At 33.1% G+C, this 14966-nt stretch overlaps 1 protein-coding gene across 3 annotated transcripts in view; it reads right to left on the bottom strand.

Annotated features, from left to right (window-relative positions):
• Positions 1-11269, bottom strand: part of LOC128988669 (integral membrane protein GPR155) — a 58378-nt gene extending 47109 nt beyond the window's left edge. For all 3 annotated transcript variants that reach the window (XM_054410180.1, XM_054410182.1, XM_054410183.1), the window contains exon 1: positions 11078-11269. The gene's annotated coding sequence lies outside the window, so the exon portion shown is untranslated. The remainder of the gene's footprint in view (positions 1-11077) is intronic.
• Positions 11270-14966: the final 3697 nt, after the last annotated feature.

Below are 14966 nucleotides of genomic sequence, written 5' to 3'. Positions count from 1 at the left end.
TAGCAAATTTCTCACATAGGGAAGAAGCAATTACCATAGCTTGGATTCTGGGCCGATTAAATTTTACATTTTGATGTCTCCAGATGTTAAAATGTTTATATGTGACTTATATTTATACTAGTAGTTATACCTAACAGGAAAGAATAATTAAGATAATAATGTGAATTTGTAAATCTACTTTTACAAAAATTTACACACACTTACCATGCAAATTATAATGAAAAATCTCAATCGTACTTATTGCTTTATATTGAAATGGTCTAGAGAAAGTTTAGGTTTTAGGTTTTGAGGGTCAAAAATGAGAAAACCCAATTTTTACCCATAAATCCCCCCATAAACCCGTTCCCATGGTCCGATCATGCTGGTTCGCAAACTCGTTCACAAATCCATAGTTATCATGCATTTTCTCTGTTGCCCATAGCTTCATGAACTTTACCTAGCCGTCAATCAGTTTCTGCTGTATCGAGAGTTCAGTAGAAGGTAATTTCGCAGAAGAGACCGGATTTCTCTCTTTCTCTCTCTGGTCACTTTCATTTCTCGTTGTCTGCCTAGTGTCTACCACACCTCTTAAACCAACTCTACAATCTGATCTGGAGTAACCTTGTCCAAGGTCAACTAACCGTGTCAATGTCAGTCCAGCTGTTTGGAGTTGCTTATATCATACTAATAGTTATGTTTTTTTTTTACTATACAAGCTTTTTTTATAATATAATACTCCAACTTTACAACAATTTTTTTAGCTTTTTATTATGAGGAGATAAATATGACCTAACTTTAATTGTGAAATAACATTTTTAATCAATTTGAAAATGTTAATGGTAAAGAAATGCCAACTATAAAATTGATATGACTTGTAAATATTTAGTTTTAGTGACGTGAGGTATTCTGTAAACCAATATTACATTGAGAAGCACTCAAGAAAAAAGGCATTTTGATTTGATTGGATTTTAAATTTGGTTCTGTTTAACAGTTAAAAAGATGCAAAGGTCGAGAAACATCCACTTTAAACAGCGAATATAGAATTCTTATCCTATAGTTACAATATTTTGCCTGCTTTGGTCTGCTTTATGATAGTAACGTTTGAGTTTGTGTTTCAATTGTCAGAAATAAATACCAGAAGACAAGCAATTGTTAATAATTCTTTTTTTTTTTTGTTTAACACCTACATGGGTATCCAAGCTTTAAACTCTCTTCACCTTGATGTAAACGATAAATTTTTTATGAAAATACATTTAACATCAATACCTGAAGTTTTAAATTCTTTAAAAAAAAGGAGAGTTATACTAACTTTAAAAAACTTAAAAATAACAATTATTTCCTAATTTATACAGAATAAAAATGTTCCGGAAAATTATCGCAGACAATCTGTGTGAGTTTTAACAAACCCTTCTGATGAATTTAATATCACCATACACATATACTATACAGTTGAGTTTTAAAATTATTACCTACTCATATCAACAAATCGGCAAAGTCTAACAAAAGACCCACATGAAGTGTTAAACAATCATTCAAGGTAAGTTATCAAGGTAAAGGTCACACAAGCTGTTAAATGGACGAAGCTAAACAAGATTTATCCCTTAATCCGATCAAGTGTCGGTCTGTATTTCATGGCTTACTCTCCATTATTTGTAACAGGAACCTTGATCTACAATGTCGCTTCTCCATGAATAACCAAGAGAAACTAAGCTGAGACCAATCTGGTAATTAGGAGTCAATAGAACAGAATACTGTAATTCTATAGACCTCAATAAGATTGTTAAACAAGATATCGTCCTAGTTTTACCAAATTTCCCTATAGTGAAAGAGCTAATACCGTTAGTCTCTTGGTAAGACCTAGGCCCGGGACCGATTTACTTTTTCATTTTCATTGGCCAGAGGCCAAAAACACCATTTGTTCAAATTTTTATATATGTATATATGTGTCCGTCCAGACGATAACTTGAGTAATTTTCTCCGATTTTGATAAAATTTGGTTTGTAGGTGTAAGGCAGGAAATACTTGAGGAGTTTGCGAACCAGTGTGATCGAACCATGGGAACGGGGTTTTATGCGGTAAAAATGGGTTTTCTCATTTTCTACCATTAAAACACAAAATTTATGAATTTTTCTCCAGACCTTTTTAAAGAGCTTAAAAAATAAATGATTTAGTATGACAAAGTGTTACTGTACGGCGATTGGTTACATAGAAAATTCAAAAAATTGTTAATTTAAAATTCTCATGTTATTCTTATGGAGAATATTGTAAAATTTTGTAGTTGGCTTGTTAATGGATATATTTTTTTAATGTTAATTTAATAGATTAATTGAAAATCAATCTAGGCAAATGGGAATTCGCTTAGTCGGCAGGTTTGCTGCAGCCGGGATATTGTTAAAGTATGATTATCTAGATCATTGACTTACAAGTAACAAAAAAGTCTAAAGGAATAGCCTAAGATTATTTCATCAACTAAAGTTATATACAGTATCTGCTACTTGTGCATTTAAAACAACATGCAGCACAGCATTCTTTAAATTACATTTTACATTAAAGCTCAGTTTAAAAAATAATTGATCACTACCCATAGTTTTACGTAGCCAATGGTTTGCAAAGGGATATGAAGGCAAAGAATGTGATTATCTTTTCAGCTGCAGTAGAAAGTCAGACTTATTACCACCAGAAGTAAATTCCATTAATTTTGCTTCAGACTGTTTTTTAGTTGGTTTAGAGGTCGGTTAGGAATATTTTTCCAGCCAGGCAGCGGGAATCGCAGTTATAATTTTACCGTCAATCATAAATCGTTCCAAAACAGACTAGAGAATTTATATTATAACTGAAAATTATAAAAAAAAAATTGTTCTGTTTGTAAAATTAAATATTTACAGATGTAAAATATTATAATCAAAATTAATTCAAGATCTGACTTTGAGTCACTATAAGTGAGTTAAAACCTCCATGGCGATTGGTGACTGGTTATATTAGGAGTGGGAAAGTCACAGTTGATAAACTGACAACACCTAATCATCTAACATGAACCACAAGGTCTTTGGTGTTACATAAACTAGTTCCTTACAAATTAAATCCTGCTCCACACACTTTATTTACATGTTTTAAAAATTCAAAGGCGATTAACACAAACCCTCGGTTCAAAATTATTTGGAGTAACATTCAAACGCTTACTCGATCTAGTTAAATTTTACATATTTTAAAAATATCTACTAAGCAATTTTAAGAAAGCTACACAAGATGCCATTTGCACAAGTCCTGTTCAATAATCTGTGATTAATGTATATTACATCATATTGACTCACTCATTAGACAGCTGATTTAACTAGTTTTTTGTGAGCACTTTTTCGTCTAAAAACGCCGTCAGATTTTGCAACTATCGTTCGTTACTCTATCGTATCACGACATCATCTATACTAGTGAAATGTATAATTAAATTTAAAAGTTCAACAAGGCCAATATATAATAAATTATTTTAATCCACAAGCGCTTTCAGTAATTCTGAGTTCATAATTGGGAAAGTTTATTTTATAGAAAAAACAGATCAAAATTATTTGTTAAATAGGCCTAATGAAGATGGCCCAATTATGAACTCGGAATTACTTAAAATAATTACATCAAGAAAAACACTGTAATATATCCAAATTTCAAAAGATTATTTTTTTAAACATTTTTCCAATATCCTCTTCATGATCTGTTTTAACTTTACTTTAAATTAATTTATTATTGTAAATATTTACTTTTTGTATCAGTTTAAACACAGCCCGACGATGGAAACATAGTTTCTGAAAGCGCTTGTGGATTAAAATAATGTATTATATATTGGCCTTGTTGAACTTTTAAATTTAACTACCGTATACATTTCACTATTCATTGCCAATATCTCCAATATAAGTTATCATCTACACTATCAATGCGATTGTAGTTGTCATTTGTCACGGATCCTGTCAGAGTCTTATTGTGATACGGACAAAATGAGATCATTCTGTTATAATTAAACTGTAATAACCTACCCTACTAACCAATCTTGCTGATAATGAAAAAACCTAATGAAGGTTTACTACGGACGAAATGAGAGCATTCTTATAAAATTAAATCAACCGATAGTACACGGTGTTTTTGTCCGAAAAAATGCTAACCAGTTTTTAGCGAATTTCCCTATAGGGAAGTAGCTATTACCGTAGGTCTCATGGTAAGACTTAGGCCCGGGACCGATTTACTTTTTCATTTTGATGTCCCCAGAGGCCAAAAACACCACTCGTTCAAATTTGTATATATGTATATATATATATATATATATATATATATATATATATATATATATATATATATATATATATTAATAAATAATATAAAAATAAAAATAAATAATTTAAAAAAGGGTACTATGGTGTATTATTTATTAATATTAATTACAGTAGCCCTAAACGTGAACAATATCAAATACAATATATATGTATATATATATATATATGTGTGTGTGTGTCCGTGAACACGATAACTTGAGTAATTTTTATCCGATTTTGATGAAATTTGGTTTGAAGGTGTAAGGCGGAATAAACTTGAATGAGTTCGCGATCCAGCATGATCGGACCATGGGAACAGGGTTTTATGGGGGGTTTTATGGGGTAAAAATTGGTTTTTCTCACTTTTGACCCTCAAAACACAAAATTTCCCAATTTTTCTCTAAACCTTCTTAAAGAGCTTAAAAAAACAAACAATTCAGTATATCAAAGTGTTTTTGTACGGTTATTGGTTACGGAGAAAACTAAAAAAATGGTAAATTTAAAATTCCCATGTTATTCTTATGGAAAATATTGTAAAACTAGTGGCTTGTAGGGGCAATAGCCCCTATATATATTCTAGTAATTATTGTGGTCAAATTATTAGTCTCATGGGTTACCCTACTTATTACTTATTACGGGGTTACCCTAATAATCGTTTAACATTTTTGTTTATTCCCCTATAATATTTATAATAGTTATTACATACCTGCATAATGCATTTTGATGTCTGCTCTGTTAAAATTAAAATTCCAAAGGACTGTTAATGCGGTGTGTTTATAATATAAACTTTCTAATCATAATACAACTAAGGAACTTTTTTAATAATAATCTTCATTGCTTATTAGTTACATGTATATAAATTTCTTTGAATATAGGCACAAATTCACTTAGATAAAATACATGGAGATATTTTTTTTATAAATGCAAATTTTTGTGAAAATGTTATCTTTGTAAACCTAAACGGCATATTAGGATCTGTAGATAATCGTTTTATTTTTGGCATGAAAAATATGTTCCCTTTGCCTACTCCAGTAATTACTTCTAACTTTACACTTTTTCGGACATACCTAACACAATCAATCGTACTCCATTAGCTAATCCAGACCCTAGGTTCATATTTCTTGATGAGCATCACTATTGAACCAACTTTTAAAAATAATTTGTAAAAAGGTGGCATTCTGTGTAATTGAATTTATACAGTCAATTGGTATAATCAACCTCTCTGTAGGGTTACTATACATATTACAGTACATATTACATATTGCCATATGCTTTAAATAAAGTTAAACCACATGTTTCAAAGTAAACAAAGCAGACATGAGCTAGATTCCCATGTTATTTAAATGTGAATTATTTTATTCCGTATCAACCTTTAGGTGCATAATTGAAAAAAATGAATAATTTTCCCCAAAATTTCATGCCCAGACCTTTAAAATGAGACCTCTCCCAGCTTTCTACGGCCTCCCGTTCGCTCACAATTTCATTGTAAAATTTTGGGCTTACAGAATTAGATATATAGATGTTGTAGTTTGCTTGTTTATGGATATCTTTTGATCAAACTTGGCAAATATATTCATTTTATACTAAGCAATAATTATTTTACTTAAAACACACACTTTATTAGTTTCCTTGTAGCAGCAAACCTAGGTACTCGTTAAACCTAATGTTATTTAAATAGATCAATTGAAAATCAATTCAGCCAAATGGAAATTCGCTTAGGCGTCAGGTTTGCTGCGGCGGGGGTATTTTTACCCCAATGAAGTTCAAAGACTCATAAACAACTGCTGACACCATTTATACTCTCAACCCCTGTGATTAATTTAATGTTACACCAACTTGAATTACTCATTGGCCTTAAATGATTAAATTCAATTTTTTTTTTACATTAGGACTCCTAAACCACACTTTCTTCTTTTAGAAAAAGTCTAAGCTTTTCTGTATGGATGTTTACTTCAGGATTCAAAAACCAAGGATTTAACAATATTTTTGCAAAAAACCGATAAATTTAACATCCGTGGCTTGTTCTCTAGTATTACCTATGATAAGAGAAAAAAAAGGCGCTGAAAAATTTCTCCTAAATTAATATATAAATTTAATGACATCAGAGCAATGAAACGTAATCCAGCATGAAACACAAATCCAAACCAAAGTTGATTTGAGAATGAGAAGACTACTAGTGATAATAATGTAAAAACTAAGTAATGCTAATACAATTCATACTGAGTTACACGGCGGAAAAAAGTCCCGGGCTATAATATATGTCAAAAAATAATCAAGAAAGTGTTACAAACCTTACAAGGTTACTGGACATTAAAAGCCTACACATTTAAGCCAAATTTCATAAAAACCGGATAAAGATTTCTCACGTTATCATGTTCGCAGACACACATATAGGTATCAAATGAATAAATCTACATATGTATATATATATTTAAAGGAGTAGCGTTTTTGGCCTCTGGAGACATCAAAATGAAAAAGTAAATCAGATCCCGGGCCTAGGTCTTACCGTGCCACTTATGGTGATAGCTACTTCCCTATAAGGAAATTCGCTAAAAGAACAAACTTATTTCAATTGTTCCACAAACAGTGCAACCCTGCGCAGACACACTGTTTTGCTTTTTGCATATTAACTGTTTCCACAATCAAAATGTTAAAAGACTCGTTTAAAGTAATCTATAGATTTTTTTTATATCGGGTTCAATTAATTTATTATGAAAAACTAAAAGAGGAAATACAACCTCCATAGACACACTACACAAGACTACACACTCTATGAACGGAGAACAAGTCATTTAGTCCAGGCAACGAAGAAAAAAAACCAAATAGAGGAAGATATTCATATGAATAAGCCAAATTTAATCTGAATTTTTAATCTGATGACATTGATGACATGGGTTCAAATTACATTCTTTGAACCCAACTTCCTGTGTGAGTAACAACATGAGTCATCAATCTAGCCTCACTTATGTAGACAAATATCCACACTGCAGATCACTGATACTAAAGCTTTCAATAAGTTATGGAAAAGACTTTTGCATTGAACTGAAAAACACAAACAGAAAATAAGGCAACCGAATAAGGGTAAAAAGCTAATTATTTTAATTGTCGGCATTTGTTAAGTTAATAATTACAATTGATTCTATTGCCCTTAAGATAGCAGAAATCACTCTTTTTTTTCTTCTAGAACTTTGGCCGTGGTTTGCATCTATCTATTATTAATTCTGTAAGCAATTTTTTTTGCAAAATTGTGAGAGTTTGACTACTTACAGGATGATAAAAGAGGGCTCAAATTAAAAGTATTGGTCCCATGGGGTTGGGAAAAATAGCAAATTATGTCCAAATATATAGAAAATTATAAATAACAAATAATATCTTCCAACTAAAATGCATTTGTAATTAAAAAGTATATTTTTTTCTATTTGTATTCTACTTTTAATTCTGTTGGTAGAGTGTGTGAAGTTTGTTTACTAATAAACAAATAATTCAGATAAATTCTGCTTTCTCTATAAAGTAATCTAAAAATGATTAACTTACAATTAATTTTTAGAGCCGCTGCGTGAAAGATCTTTTGATTTTTAGTTTGTTTGAATAAAACAATAATTTGTTTTACATTTGTGCCATGCATGCAAACACTATTCTTTTTAATAAATAAAAAAGTAAAAATTAAATAGATGTCATTTTTAATTTAGAGACTTTCAATGATAGATCTTTTTCAACATTCATATTCCTTATAGTAGCCTATAATCTATCCTTATAGGAACATTTTAGTAGAAATCCAGCCAGGTAAATGGAAATTCGCTTAGTCTGCAGGTTTGCTGCGGCAGGGGTACTTAATAATTTCTATCTGGCAAGTCAGTTAAAGTTTGATAAAGGAGATGAGGGCTATAATACTCTTGGTATGAGGGACTAGAGTGGGAGGGTAAATTCCACCCCTATACAATGGCATTCATCGCTTTATTGGACAAGACTGGCTTCAAAATGGTTCTTTCTCTGTATTATTGCAGATTGCAAAGCTATATATTATACAATTTTAACAAAACTTATAACAAACTCATATAATCCTATATCTATAGAATTACTAGTTATAAAACTTTGGACTAAACCATTTGTATGCTTAGATTGGTATCATATTTCAAAATAAAGATATCAACCGTTACACTAGGTATTGATAAACAAACTCAACATGGGTATACAAATTTTATCTAAAAATAAGAAGTTCATTGTAAATTTATATATAAACACTATTAGATACTGAAGTAGCCATCCCATCTATCGACTAGCTGTTGCTAGTTTTTTAAATCGAAAAGAACATAGTTCTGTGAGCCAGTCACGGCCTATTCTATTTTATATCTTATTTTTTGTTTCTGGCTAAGTTACATATAACAGTTGCTATAGCTCACAATAAGTCATTCCACTAGTTGGACTTGGTAAAAAGGCTCGTGTATTAGAATAGAATAGAATAGAATAGAAAAGTGCTTTATTGAATACATATTATGTACAGTAGGCTACATGAAATGGGTAAGATAAATTGATACATGCACATACAACAATGGTCATACGACCGTCTGCTGGGTTGGCATAATGTCCATTTAATATTAATGAAATAAAATAGAATTGTCCCACATAAATCAACATACTGAGCACTAAACTTAAAACAAAATAAAAACTTCTTTATGCACACATACAGGGTATTTTTTTTTAAGTGTGCCACCATTGGGATCTGGGTAACTAATGCTTTTACAGCAAACTTTAAATGGGGAACATTCCCTTGTTTTTAAAGAGGTTCAAAAATAATTAAATAAAATTTTTGTAAATGGCCGCCATTTTCCAATATGGCGGTCAACTTTGAAATTTCTTATGGAACACCCTATATTTTATCATGTTTTCGGATAGAACATGCAATTTAAAAACTTTTTTGTTCCTGACATTTTTCTTGACATTCCTAGACCCACTCGTTTAGGAGTTACAGCCTATGGAAAAATGACTTCCGGTGTACATTTTACATCATGTAGCTCCTAAACAAGTAGGTTTATAGGGAAAATGCGAAGAGTAAATAAGTCAAATAAGTCTTAAAATTGCATCCACATTCCAAAACAAACAAAAAGACCATGAAAAATACACAGTTTTCCACTTTTCAAGTTTGCCACCATTTTGGAAAATGGCCGCCTTTTGAAATAATAGAATTAATATTTTTAACAAATTTTATGGTTATTGACTTTTTAAGCAGCTCAAGTGAATAGTAAACAAACAAAAACAACACCTTTACGATGCACAGTTTGCAATAGTGTCGGGAATCACCATTAAAAAAACCGAATAAATCGGTTATTGATGCTAAACAGACTAATTCGGTTACCGTATGTTATCCTGATTCGGTTAAATAAAAGTCTTACCGAGCAATTCAGTGATTTTAAATCAAGTTTGTCAGTTAGGCCTAAATATATTTTACGATTTTTTTTTTTAAATGTTAGGCCTATACCTATAAATTATTACAAACTGATATTTTTAACCCTACATTAAAACAGTTATACTAAAATATTAGCCTACCTACTTTTATACAGCAGACAAGTCGAAAACAGTTTTTAAAAAGAGGTGGGTAAGAATACTGGGTAAGCCTATTGACTAAATGTTTATTATCACATAGTCACATCATCAGGTAAAATTATTGTTGTTTGGAATAGGTAGTGAATAAATTAGGCCTAATAAGTTCCCTAACTAAAATTGATTCAGCGATTCGCTCGACTGACTAAAAATCACCGATTGACCATATATGACTGAGAATGCTATTCAGTGTCTCATAAGATAGGTCTAAAAATTACGTTAGTTGTGATTTGGGCACAGTAAGATAGATAATGACTAAAATTGATTCAGTGATTCATTCAACTAAAAATAACCGATTGACGCTATAGGCCCCTAAATAACTGATTGATTATTCGGTCATGGAAACCATTCGGTAATCCCATCACTAGGCCTAGTTCGCAATTCGCAAATGCAACTGCAACTGGGCTGCACTTTACTTTACGTCCTACACTCATTCGAATGAAACTATCGATTGTTCGATTGTTTCATTCGATATATATCGTTGGGTTAGGTTAACCTTACCTAATTAACCAAACGATATAACTTATCGAACAATCGATATATCGATCGATATTTTCATTCGAATGAGTGTAGGACGTAAACTAAAGTGCAGCCCTGCAACTGTTGAGAGAAACTACTATGCAGTGCCACTGGCTGGAGCACTAGTGGTTCTAACCTGGCTCAAGAAAGATACAGTGAAGCTATTAAACAAATAGGCCTACATAGCTGTTTTCCCAGGAGCTGTTCCAATGCTTTCTGTGCATGTGGAAGCACAGGTGCCCGTGGGTACAGAGAACGTCAATTCTCAACAGCAGCTAAAATAAAGGTTCAATTCTGATTGAACAGACGAGAGGGTGGCCTTTATCAAGATATTAAAAATATGACAATTAACTTGGGCTAATTAATTGAGTGAACGACGGCTAACATGTAATTAAAACTATTGGTTATATAAGTTATAGGCCTATAATAAGATTAATAACCAAGATATTTCTAGACCTACTCTGTTTAATTGAAAAGGTATTTACAATCTTACTCCCACGTTTTAAGGCCCAAAATAAAAAATATTGAGATATTTAGATGTCCAACTTGCATTTAACATTTTGACTTACATGTTATTTAAATCATGAATATGATAATAATTGTTTAAAGTAAGTTAAACACTTTTCCTTTGGCCAAACCAATTATCATAACCTAAACCTATTACATACATTAAAGAAAACATATGTTACCTTACGATTTTAGATGATTATTTGTAGAAATATAGTATGTCAATCCCAGTTACGTAATATTACTACTATTTTTATGGCTCCCGAACACAGTAAACATTATGAAATTCGTAAATAAGCTCGAATTCAATCGATGAACAACACTAAAAAGTCCGCAATTTTATTTGCAGGCAGCAGACGAGAATGAGAGAGAAGACCGACCGGACGTCGGAAAAACAAATGAAATGACTGTCACCCGTCCGTCGTTGTTGTTTTCAATGTTTTCTGCACTAGCTACAAAAAACTTCTGCTAATCAGCTGTAGAAAATGCAGTCTACCAACAACGAAGTTTCAAACTCCCAAAGTCAAAGCAATGCTAAATAAAGTACTGAGACAGTAACGTAAAGTGAAAAGGACGATAAAACACTACGACTTTTACTGTTTATATTTATTTTTTTGTGTAAATATTAATAATGTTCCATGTCAAAGTCAAATCATTTATTGCCGCAACAGATTTACAATGTATGGCAACGTCAAAAAATACTGCAAAACAAATTGTTTACAAATCAAAGCATCAGTCCATTGATTTACAATTTTCAATGAATTCATTCAAAGAGTATACACTAAGCTGCAACAAATTGCATTTCAATTGTTTCATAAGATCTACAGATTCTAAACTTTTAAGGTGGCGGTAACATACATTAAACAGTCAAGGTACGTTTTGCTTGGAACGACAGGTACGACAGTCCCGGTCTTGAACGCTATACGGTGGAGGTTCCTTAGGCTGTTTGGAAGGGATTTGTAGATCTTAATTGCCGGGCGAGGGTGTCTGCTTAAGGTTTGGCTTAAGCGGCAGCGAGGCATATCAAGGTAAATGACGAAGGCCAATGCAATGAATAGCCTACTAAACTGGGATTACTACTGAGATTAGAGACTCGGCTAAGTTTGGTTTCAGTCCTACCTGAAAGGAAGGCGCCAGGTCGTTGAAATCAGTTCCACGAAAAATGGCAAAACCACCTCTTTCAGATCACAACTGTTGAATGTTGCCAGAGGAGTCCCTCAAGGTTCAGTACTGGGTCCCATAATTTTCGCAATGTTTGCTGCAGATCTTCCGAACTACACGGAGACACACAGTCTCATACTGTCATGTTTGCTGATGACTCATTACTGTTAACCAGCATCTCATCTGCCGAAACTTTGGAGATTGAAAATTGCATTTCAATCAAGAGAGCCAGGGATTACTGTTTCAACAATGATCATGTTTTTAACGAGAGCAAAACACAACTCTTCTTTGGAAGGTTGAAGAATGAAGTGTCGTCTCCTCCAGAAATTGAAACAGCTCTGTTCACTAAATACCTTGGCGTAACCCTAGACGACAACTTAATTGTGATGGGATATGCATTTGGATTTCCTCTGTCACAAACTCAGTTTTTTCCCTGTTTGCTCTAAGGCGGATCAACCATGTCGCTACACCTGAAGCTACTCGTTTGGCCTACCACGCTTAAGCCCCTGTCACACGGAGCTGGTTCCAGCTGCTAGTTCTCGCTGCGAGATCCAGCAGCTTTACTTGCTAGTTCTCCAGCGCGCTAGAAGTCCTGTCAGACGAAGCTGGAGAACTAGCGCTACAACTTACAAGTTTGGTGATGTAATTGGAACTGACTGTGTAGTTAACAAAAATAATGTCTTCTGTTTGCTATTAGAATTGATGTTTTGCCTATGATCAGCTATCATAAAATTAAAAAGTGCAAGGAAAAAATATACTTTTAATATATAAACACTATTATTTTGTATCTACTACGGGCATGTAAATTAACTAATTAAAATCGAATAAGTTGTGGTAGGCGTATAACAAAAGGACTTTATCTTTCAAGAACACATTCATTTAATTAATATATGTTAGATGTAGCAATCGTAACAACGAGAAAATTACGGCAATGTATGAACAATTTCTAAACATGAAAGTTTAAATTTATTCTTGATTAGTTTAAATGTGTTTAATTAATTTAAATTCATTTTTAGCGAATTTCCCATATAGGGAATAAGCTATTACCGTAGTACTCATGGTAAGACCTGGATGCGGGACCGATTTTTTTTTCGTTTTGAGGTCCCTAGAGGCCAAAAATACCATTCGTTCAAATTCATATATATATATATATATATATATATATATATTTATATATATATATATATGTGTCCGTTAGCACGATAACTCGAGCAAAAATGATCCGATTTTGATGAAATTTGGTACAAACGTGTAAACCTACGTTTATTCGAACGAGTTCGCGATCCAGCATGATCGGACCATGGGAACGGGGGTTTATGGGGGGTTTTATGGGGTAAAAATAGGTTTTTCCCATTTTTGACTCAAAAAACATACAATTTTGCAATTTCTTTCTAAACCATTTTGTAGAGCTTAAAAAAACAAATAATTTAGTATATTGAAGCGTTATTATGCGCCTAATGGTTACGGAGAAAATTTAAAAAAATTATAAATTTAAAATTCCCATGTTATTCTTATGGAGAATAAGTAAACTGTTGTAGTTTGCTTGTTTATGAACATATTATTTGATCAAATTTGGAAAATGTTTTTATTTCTTACTAACTATTAACATTAAAAAAAAAAACAGTTTTACCCTTCCTGATGCAGCAAACCTTAGTACTTTTTAAACTAATTCTATTTAAATCGGGAATAAATGTTTTATTTTTAAGTAGATATTTCAGTGTAAATCCAATCAGTCAAATGGAAATTCACTTAGTCTGCAGGTTTGCTGCGGCGGGGTATTTCTTATTACGAGAACTAGCACGATACTGTCAGACAGAGCTGGAATGATGCTAGAGACTACAGCTGGGTGGTCACATGACCTGCTAGTAACTCTTCAAGCGCTTGTAATATTAAACTGTTTAAAACCTCCAGCGGCTGGAGATACCAGCTCATGCGAGTGTTAAGCACGGGTCACACTAGGTTGTTCGGCAGCCGCTGGTGATCAGCGGCTGGCACCAGCACCACCAAGCAGCGGCTTTTCCACGGGTCACACTAGGCTGCTTGTTAACCGCTTGTGATCGTGATATCAACGATGTGTGAGAAGGAACAGAACAGCTGTGAGGTTTTGTAACAAATCAATGTAAGCTGCTTATTTTACGTTTTTACTTCTTTAAAGAAACGTCCCACAAGTACTGTACGTTTAGTTTTGGAATAAAAAAATCATAACCTGCTTCCCCGACCACCTAAGCTCAGTAATTTCTATGCTACAATACTACTTTAAAGTTTAAAACTAAGTTCTTGCTAATATTGAGGATGTGTGTGAAAGAGAAATCATTTTATTAAAAGATGCTTAACCGCAAGAAGAGACGTTAGTGGATCAGGTCTTGGTTACAAATAAACATACTTTTTAAAAATACCACGTTTTTTAACGCAATAAAAAAAGAATCAGAAACATACCAACATGTTTTACGAATGTCACCAGTCACCACATACATTTCCAGGCATTAGAATTAAGTTAAGCCTCTAATTAAACATTTCGACAGTTGCTTTTGTCCTTTTGTGAAACCAAGCTGGATATTACCATTGACTTTATATCTAAACATATTACCTTTGGTCGCCGCTGGCACGCTTCTAGAGGTGGTCAGACTACGCTGCTCGCTGGTGTCAGCGAGTGCGAGTGGTCACGTGACCTCTAGTCGCCGCTGCCTCGCTACCGAAAGTTGAACATGTCCAACTTCGCCAGCTGCTGACAAATACTCGCCGGCAAGCGATACCAGCTGCGAATTTTGTGGTCACATCAAGCTGACAGTAGCGGCTTCTTTCAATTCGCCGCTGATGCCAGCCTAGTGTGACCCGTGCTTAACTAGCGGCTGGAGAGTCAGTCACACGATGCTGGTTTTCCGCTGGTTCTAGCTGCTAGTTACTAGCGGC

The sequence above is a fragment of the Macrosteles quadrilineatus genome, unplaced genomic scaffold, assembly GCF_028750875.1.
Source record: "Macrosteles quadrilineatus isolate MER2022 unplaced genomic scaffold, UCM_ALF_1.0 Scaffold_3__2_contigs__length_128488019, whole genome shotgun sequence".
NCBI classification, from domain to species: Eukaryota; Metazoa; Arthropoda; class Insecta; order Hemiptera; family Cicadellidae; genus Macrosteles; species Macrosteles quadrilineatus.
The sequence above is the reverse complement of the archived record's forward strand: the minus strand, read 5'-3'. Positions and strand labels throughout refer to the sequence as shown.